This window comes from Pogoniulus pusillus, chromosome 15 (assembly GCF_015220805.1).
Source record: "Pogoniulus pusillus isolate bPogPus1 chromosome 15, bPogPus1.pri, whole genome shotgun sequence".
NCBI lineage: Eukaryota > Metazoa > Chordata > Aves > Piciformes > Lybiidae > Pogoniulus > Pogoniulus pusillus.
The window spans coordinates 27215206-27221745 of NC_087278.1; the positions used below are offsets into that span (position 1 = coordinate 27215206).

At 42.0% G+C, this 6540-nt stretch overlaps 1 protein-coding gene across 1 annotated transcript in view; it reads right to left on the reverse strand.

Annotated features, from left to right (window-relative positions):
- SOX5 (SRY-box transcription factor 5) overlaps nt 1-6150 on the reverse strand; it is a 371094-nt gene extending 364944 nt beyond the window's left edge. The window contains exon 1 of the mRNA XM_064155975.1: nt 6063-6150. The gene's annotated coding sequence lies outside the window, so the exon portion shown is untranslated. The remainder of the gene's footprint in view (nt 1-6062) is intronic.
- Between the last annotated feature and the right edge of the window lie 390 nt (nt 6151-6540).

Here is a 6540-nt window from a genome sequence, read left to right on the forward strand (position 1 = left end):
TTTGTGTGGCAAGGTTACGACCTTTGACAACTTTGGAGCTTATCTCTTTCATCTTCCCACTCCTCTGAGACCCCGAACTTGCGGAGGGATGGAAGCCTGGAAGCTGGGGCCAGACAGAGTCCAGCATTGTTGTGGGGCTGCCTCCTTTCCCTTTCCCTCTCTCCCCTTCTCTCTCTCTCTCTCCCTCTCGCTCACTCTCTTTTTTCCCCCCTAAACAAAACAGATCTGAACTGAGCCAAGGAAACAAAAATGTATTGTTCCTCGCAGATGGAAGCAAGTGTCGCCTAGGTAACCAGATTAATCTCCTTTTTCTCTCCCTTCCTCTCTTGTAGTGCAGTAATCGGTGGGCTCTTTTCACAAAAAAGCCAGCCTCAAAGCTGGGGCTCTAACTAGGTTCCTAATTAGCTGCAATTTACAATGAAGACAACATGATGAGATAATAGAAATTTGCAAAATAATGACATACCTCAGCAAAATATTCCTCCTCCTAAGAACCATTTTTATACAAAAACAATAAAGAGGGCCCTTCTAAAGCAAAGCTGGAAAATGGTGGTGTATTATGTGACACAGAACATTATTGTTCGCCTCTTGTTCCCCCAATCAACAGCTTATTGTTTGGCATCTTAAATAAAAATGACTCAAATACAGGCCACATAATGATCTCCATTGCGCTAATACACTGTATATACAGAGTAGTCAAAAATGTACCCAAGCCAAGGCCAGTGGGGCTGGTAAAGTAGCAGGGCCCGAGAAGGTAATTTACAACACAATGCACTAACTATTAGGACTGCTCTTAATCACACATATCTGCCTGATTTCTGTCAGGATGCGCTCCGACATCAAAAAAGAGCACCCGAACAGGGGGCAGCTAGTTAATGAAATATGATGGATCGCATTTGTTTTCATGTGGTGGTTAGCTCAAACGAGGCAGCCTCCAGACTGTTAGCCAACAGTCTTCTCTTGTGCGACATCAAAGGCTCCCACTGGCGGGGGGAGAGGGAGGGCGCGGGAAGGGGGATCGTGTGGAGACAGCGCAGAGGGAGGAGCGCGGAGCAACTCAAAGGACCATTAATCGTAATCTCTACCTTATGTCCGAGAGGGGAGAAACACGACAGGCTGAGGCCAACCTGCTACTGATTTCGAGGAGCGTCAGCACCTCCACACGTGGTGGAAGAGTGGCACGGCAGACGTGCTGCCCGCTGAAATTTGGCACTTTGCTGCACAAGGGTGGCTCGTCATTGCCCACCTGAGAAGCGTATCCCTGGAGGGGGGAGAGGAAGAGGGGGAGGGAAGATAGGGAGGGAGAGGGAAAGGGAGATGGAGAGGGAAAGGCAGAAGGAGAGTGGGATAGAGAGGGAGATGGAGAGGAAGGGGGAAGAAGAAGGAGAGGGAGAGGCGGAGAAGGAGGGAAAGGGGGAGAGTTTTCATCTCAACAGAAATCATTTGTAAATAACAACAGATTGTCTAAAGCTGTCAGGAATAACAACAGCAGCGACAACAAAAGTAATGCCTTTTTCATTTGTGGACTCAGCACCGCTGACTGTTGCAGCTGCAGATATTCAAGAACTACTGGTAAGTGTATTGTCCCTTAAGGAAGTGCAACTGCGGCCACTTTGGGCACGGACAGGAAAGCATTAGCATGCACCCTGACCTAGTCTTTTGGTCCCTGAGTATGGCAAGAAGCCTCACAGCCTTCACTTTCCTGCTGAAAACTACTGGCAGAGTACCTGGCTCTAGCTGTACAGCAGTCCTGCAAGACTGTTTACACTGAGGGTTAACCCTCCAAAGAAGCATTACAATACTGCTGCCATCTGTTTATACAATTTCTTTCATCTTTAAGGATCTCAAAGCACTTAAATTGTATTATAAGTTTGCTGAGGAGAGCTGCTGAATACATTAATGGTGAATATTATGCTATACAAAAATAAAGAAAAGAAGCAGATTTTAGAAGTACCTCAAACATACCCATTCTAGTGGCCACTACCATGAGATTTTTAACAGAAGAGAGAACAGACTGGACTTTGGGTTTTAAGATGCTATTCAAAACACTTACACAAGAAACACATGAGGGTACCTATTCATCCTGAAAACCTTTGGACCTGTAACCTGACACCTTTAAATCAATGACAGCGAACCTTCAAACAATCATTTTTAAAAAGAATCATGCAAATTTAAGACACAGCAGCACTGAAAGTAGGTTTTGATTCTGGAACTGTGTCTGCTATAAACAAACACACCTTGGTCTGCAGAGATTTCCAGGAAAAACAGAACAAGGTGAACAGATGTGAAGCATTCAGTCTTTAAATAGAAATAAGAAGTGATTGATGGTCGGATTCTGATGTGCTTATTGAATACTGTTTTTTCCATGCAAAGTCTAATTCAATAGGAGTACTTGCAGAGTAAGGTGTTATTCAGTGTAGGAGCATCAAAACAGTGTAGGAGCAGAAACAAAATTATGTCTAAGGCACTTGAACTGCTAGTCAGGCAGCCCTACTCCAGCATATGCTGAGCATCTTCTTATCCCATTGACTTCTCCCAGCACGGGAACTGGCAATCTACCAGAAGTATCCTGACACACAGGATCAGGAAACATCTAAGAAAAGACCAGGAAAGTTAGGAAAATTACTCTGAACCTGTGAACCCAGTAAAGAATAAATCCTGCATCACTGGTGCTTCTTTGCACCAGCTGAAGGCTAAAACTAAAGATTTGTGTATTTGGCTTTGTTAGCAGATACTATATACGTTTCTGTGGAAGGCTGAATATACAGCCTGCTCTTTTCAGATTCATCTGAAAATTCAGTTCAGATTCATCTGAAAAAAGCAAATTCAGTTCATGATTTAGATTTCTAGACACAGAAATAGGCTTTTACCTGGAACATTTTTCTGCTTTGGAGCTTACACTCTACCTTTGCTTAATCTATCTAGAGGTGTTATCATTACATTCTTAGATAATCCTGCATGGAACACTCACCATGCACTGAGAATTCAGAAATGAAGGAACAGAATTGCTGCCCTGTATATCCTGTGCCAGAGCCAGAACAGCAGCTCAGTATTTGTGCAGCCTGGTATGTTTAACACTAGCTTGCCACTTTAAACAGGAACATTAACTCTTCCAAGCAAGTGTTTGCCTCATGCATCCATCTCCTTGGTTGGATGAAATAACTCAGGAAGAGTTAGTTTCCCACAATTACTGCATGTGCACAGAAACAAACAAACAAACAAACAAACAAAGCATTAAATGGAATTCCTGTATATTCAGCGGCTGAAGGTTTGGGATCCTAAATATCAATCTTTCTCCATAATAATCACATCCAATGTACCACACCATAGGGGGCCAAAGAGCTGGGCCAAATCCTGAATGAAATCTATCATACTTAATTTTTATTTTTATTTAACCTAACATAATTATATGTGCAAATAAATGTTGCACGTCTGGGGGCTCAGTCTATTTCCTTTTCCAGCATCCCAAGTGGCTGGCACAGGCTGAGTTATCCAGCATGAATCTAAGTGGGATCATCTATACTATTCTCCTGGAATAGCACCTTTGTGGCTCTGAACTGCTCTGGCAACACAAATTTACAAAGAGCTTTTGAAACATGACTCAAACCTCCTTCAGCATGACCAAAATCTAGTGTGTGACACAACTGGCTTACCTTATTTTTTTTATCATTATTACCACTTCCTGGGTTTTTGGGACCTTTGCATCTCTCAACAAATTTCTTTCTCATCTCTGATAGCCTTTACTCTTCCTGCATTTTTTAGCTTTGAACCACTAGTAAATAGCAAGAAAAGCTACATAAAGAAATAGCTTCTTGCAGGGTACAAGAAAATCCATGCAGCTAACTTAAGTTTAGTGTTCTTCAGCTCTTTTTTTCCTTTCTCTACCCTTGCCCCTGCCACCCAGGGGAAGTGGGAGGAATGGTTTAAATCAATAACCAAAGGCTTCAATTTTACAAACCCTTGAGTCATTAGAGCTCTAAGTCCTCGGTGCACCAATCATAACCTCCCCCACCCCTATACACTCACAAATACCCATAACACACATATATATATATAAAAGAAATACTCCCCGCCTGACATTAACAGTGCTCTTTACTTAAAGGAAGAAAACAATTAAGTGAAACCTTGAAGTAATCTCATTCTGCCTATTTAGCCTCTTCATCCCTCAATGTGTGGTTAGTAAGTGTTGCAATCAGGGGCTAAGGCCTGCTATCATTCGGCCTTAATTAAAAAAGACACAAGCAGTGGAGCTGTGAATTAGAAATGTAACAACGCACTACCCCTGATTAATTCGAGGCTCATGTTGGATTAATAACTCCAAACAAAGAACAAAAGGAAATTGTTATGCGAATTGCAGTCCTCCCAGGCCAGACAAAGGTCAAATCACAGGATTTCAATTTCATCCGGAGTCGCTTAATCAACTCCCTCGGAAGGAAGACCATATGCAGTCCTGAAAGCTACCCATTGTAGTCGTCTTGTCACTGGACCTGAGAGACGGCACAGAGATAATCCCAACTATTCCCCATCTTTTCTTGGTTCTTTCTTTTCTCTTTTTCTTTTCTCAGTGTTTTGTTTTGTGGTTGTTTTTTTTTTTTCCTTTATCCTGTGTTGTTGTGGGGCTTGGTGGGGTTTTGGGGGTGTTTTTTGGGGTGGGGGAGGTTGGTTTTGGATTTTTGTGGTTTGTTTCTTTCTTTTTTTTCTTTCTTTTAATATGACAAAACCCCTTCATTAAGGCAAATGATTAAGGAATAAGGACTCTGTCAGAAAGCAGCTTTTGTGGCTGCTGCCCTGTGGAAGCACCCCAGCTCATGCTGCTCATGCAGCTGCAGAGACAGCTCCTCATTTTGAGAGGGGTCTCCTCTAACAGCAGAAACGACTGCTGTACTTTGGCATCATGCATTTACAAGAAAGAGCACTCAGAGTAGAGGTTGGTTATGGGGGGCAGACATGCAGAATAGGATGAGTTGCACAGATTCAGTGCACTGTCTGCATCTCAATACAGAGGTCTAGTGGGCTTGTTAGCTGTGGAAAAGGATATAACTGCCCTGAAGATTTCTCTCTGGCTGAAATTAAACACAGAGGATAAAATCACACATTTTCTTGTGGTTTAGCCCCAATAAAACAACAATGGAGCAAAGCAGCCCTCAACTTTCATAATCTAAAATACATTGTCCTCCAAGTAAGCAGAGCATATGCCCCCTGCTTCCACCAAATAGGACTTCTCAATAATTCACATGGCACTGCATTTTATATAGACTTCGGAGTTCATCCTATATAAAGAAAAAAGGAAAGCCTAGGTCTGCAGAGGAGCCTGACACTTCATGCTCAAGGGCAACTATAAAAGCCTATAGAAACTGAAAAGAAGCAAGGAAGAAGCTTCAGAGTGGTGGCCTGTAACCCTCTCACTGCCTTCCCAGCACACTAACTAGTTTGCCACACAGCCCACAGCCTGGCCTAGCCTGGATGATGCAGGTAGCCTCTCAACTGGATCCCTAGTGTTCATGCAGAACGCTTCAAAAGGCATGCTGGAAATTCTGTTGGAGGGTTTTTTTGTTTGTTTATTTGGTTGGTTTGGTTTGGTTTGAGGTTTTGTTTGTTTGTTTGGTTGGGTTTTTTTAGCTTTTTTAAAATATAAATTGTGCAATGGCAACACAGTTCAGGGCCAAATGTGCTTTCTTCAGGAATGAGCTTCATCAAGAGACCAAGATCCAACAACACTTCTCACCTTGATGTAGACTTCTCATTTAAATCAAATTTCTCCTGGTTTACATGGAAATGAGATAAGAATGTAAGAAACAGCCCTTTTTCTTTCTAGAACTCTGCCCCAGACATATTCAATGTATGCATTCATTACTGTAGGATTGTTGACAAATATACCATGGCTCTCCAGTTTAATTTTGGCAAAATGGGTATCTGAAAAGCCCAATAAAACTACCAAAAACCTGGTACTGTTATCTGGCACTACATCGGTAATTTCCAAACCTGAAGGCACAAATGAATAAGGATTCACATATTAAAATACCTTAGGAAATGCAGATGTAGATTCTGTAGAAGCCTTTTACCTGTGTTAGGTGCAAGAATGAAACTGCAGATCACTCAAGTGAACTTAGGAGATCCTGTTTCAACTCTCAGCTTGGAACCATCTCCACTCAATTCTTCCACAAACTACACTTGGTCCTCTTTCCAAGGGGCTGCTCACACACTTGAATTACCTGTTTAAGGGGGAGAAGTGATTTGTGATTTTCCCTGTTCCAAAGCCCTTTTTCCCCCTCAGAAATATATGCCAGCTTTAAATACTAACTCAGTAAATGACTATTCAACTTCTCTGATGCTTTCCTTTTTTGTATCTGTTTACTTTTGCTTTACATACTGATTTCTTAGCATGCAACTAAAGATTAACATGAAACTCCTACTGTGCCATGGAAAAGGAGAGTCACATACTCAGAAAACCTTTTGCTTGTGTTGCACCAAGTCATTAAATTAAAATTACATGGAATACAAATTCTGTTAGAAGCAAATCTTTCAAACATTCCCCTGGCT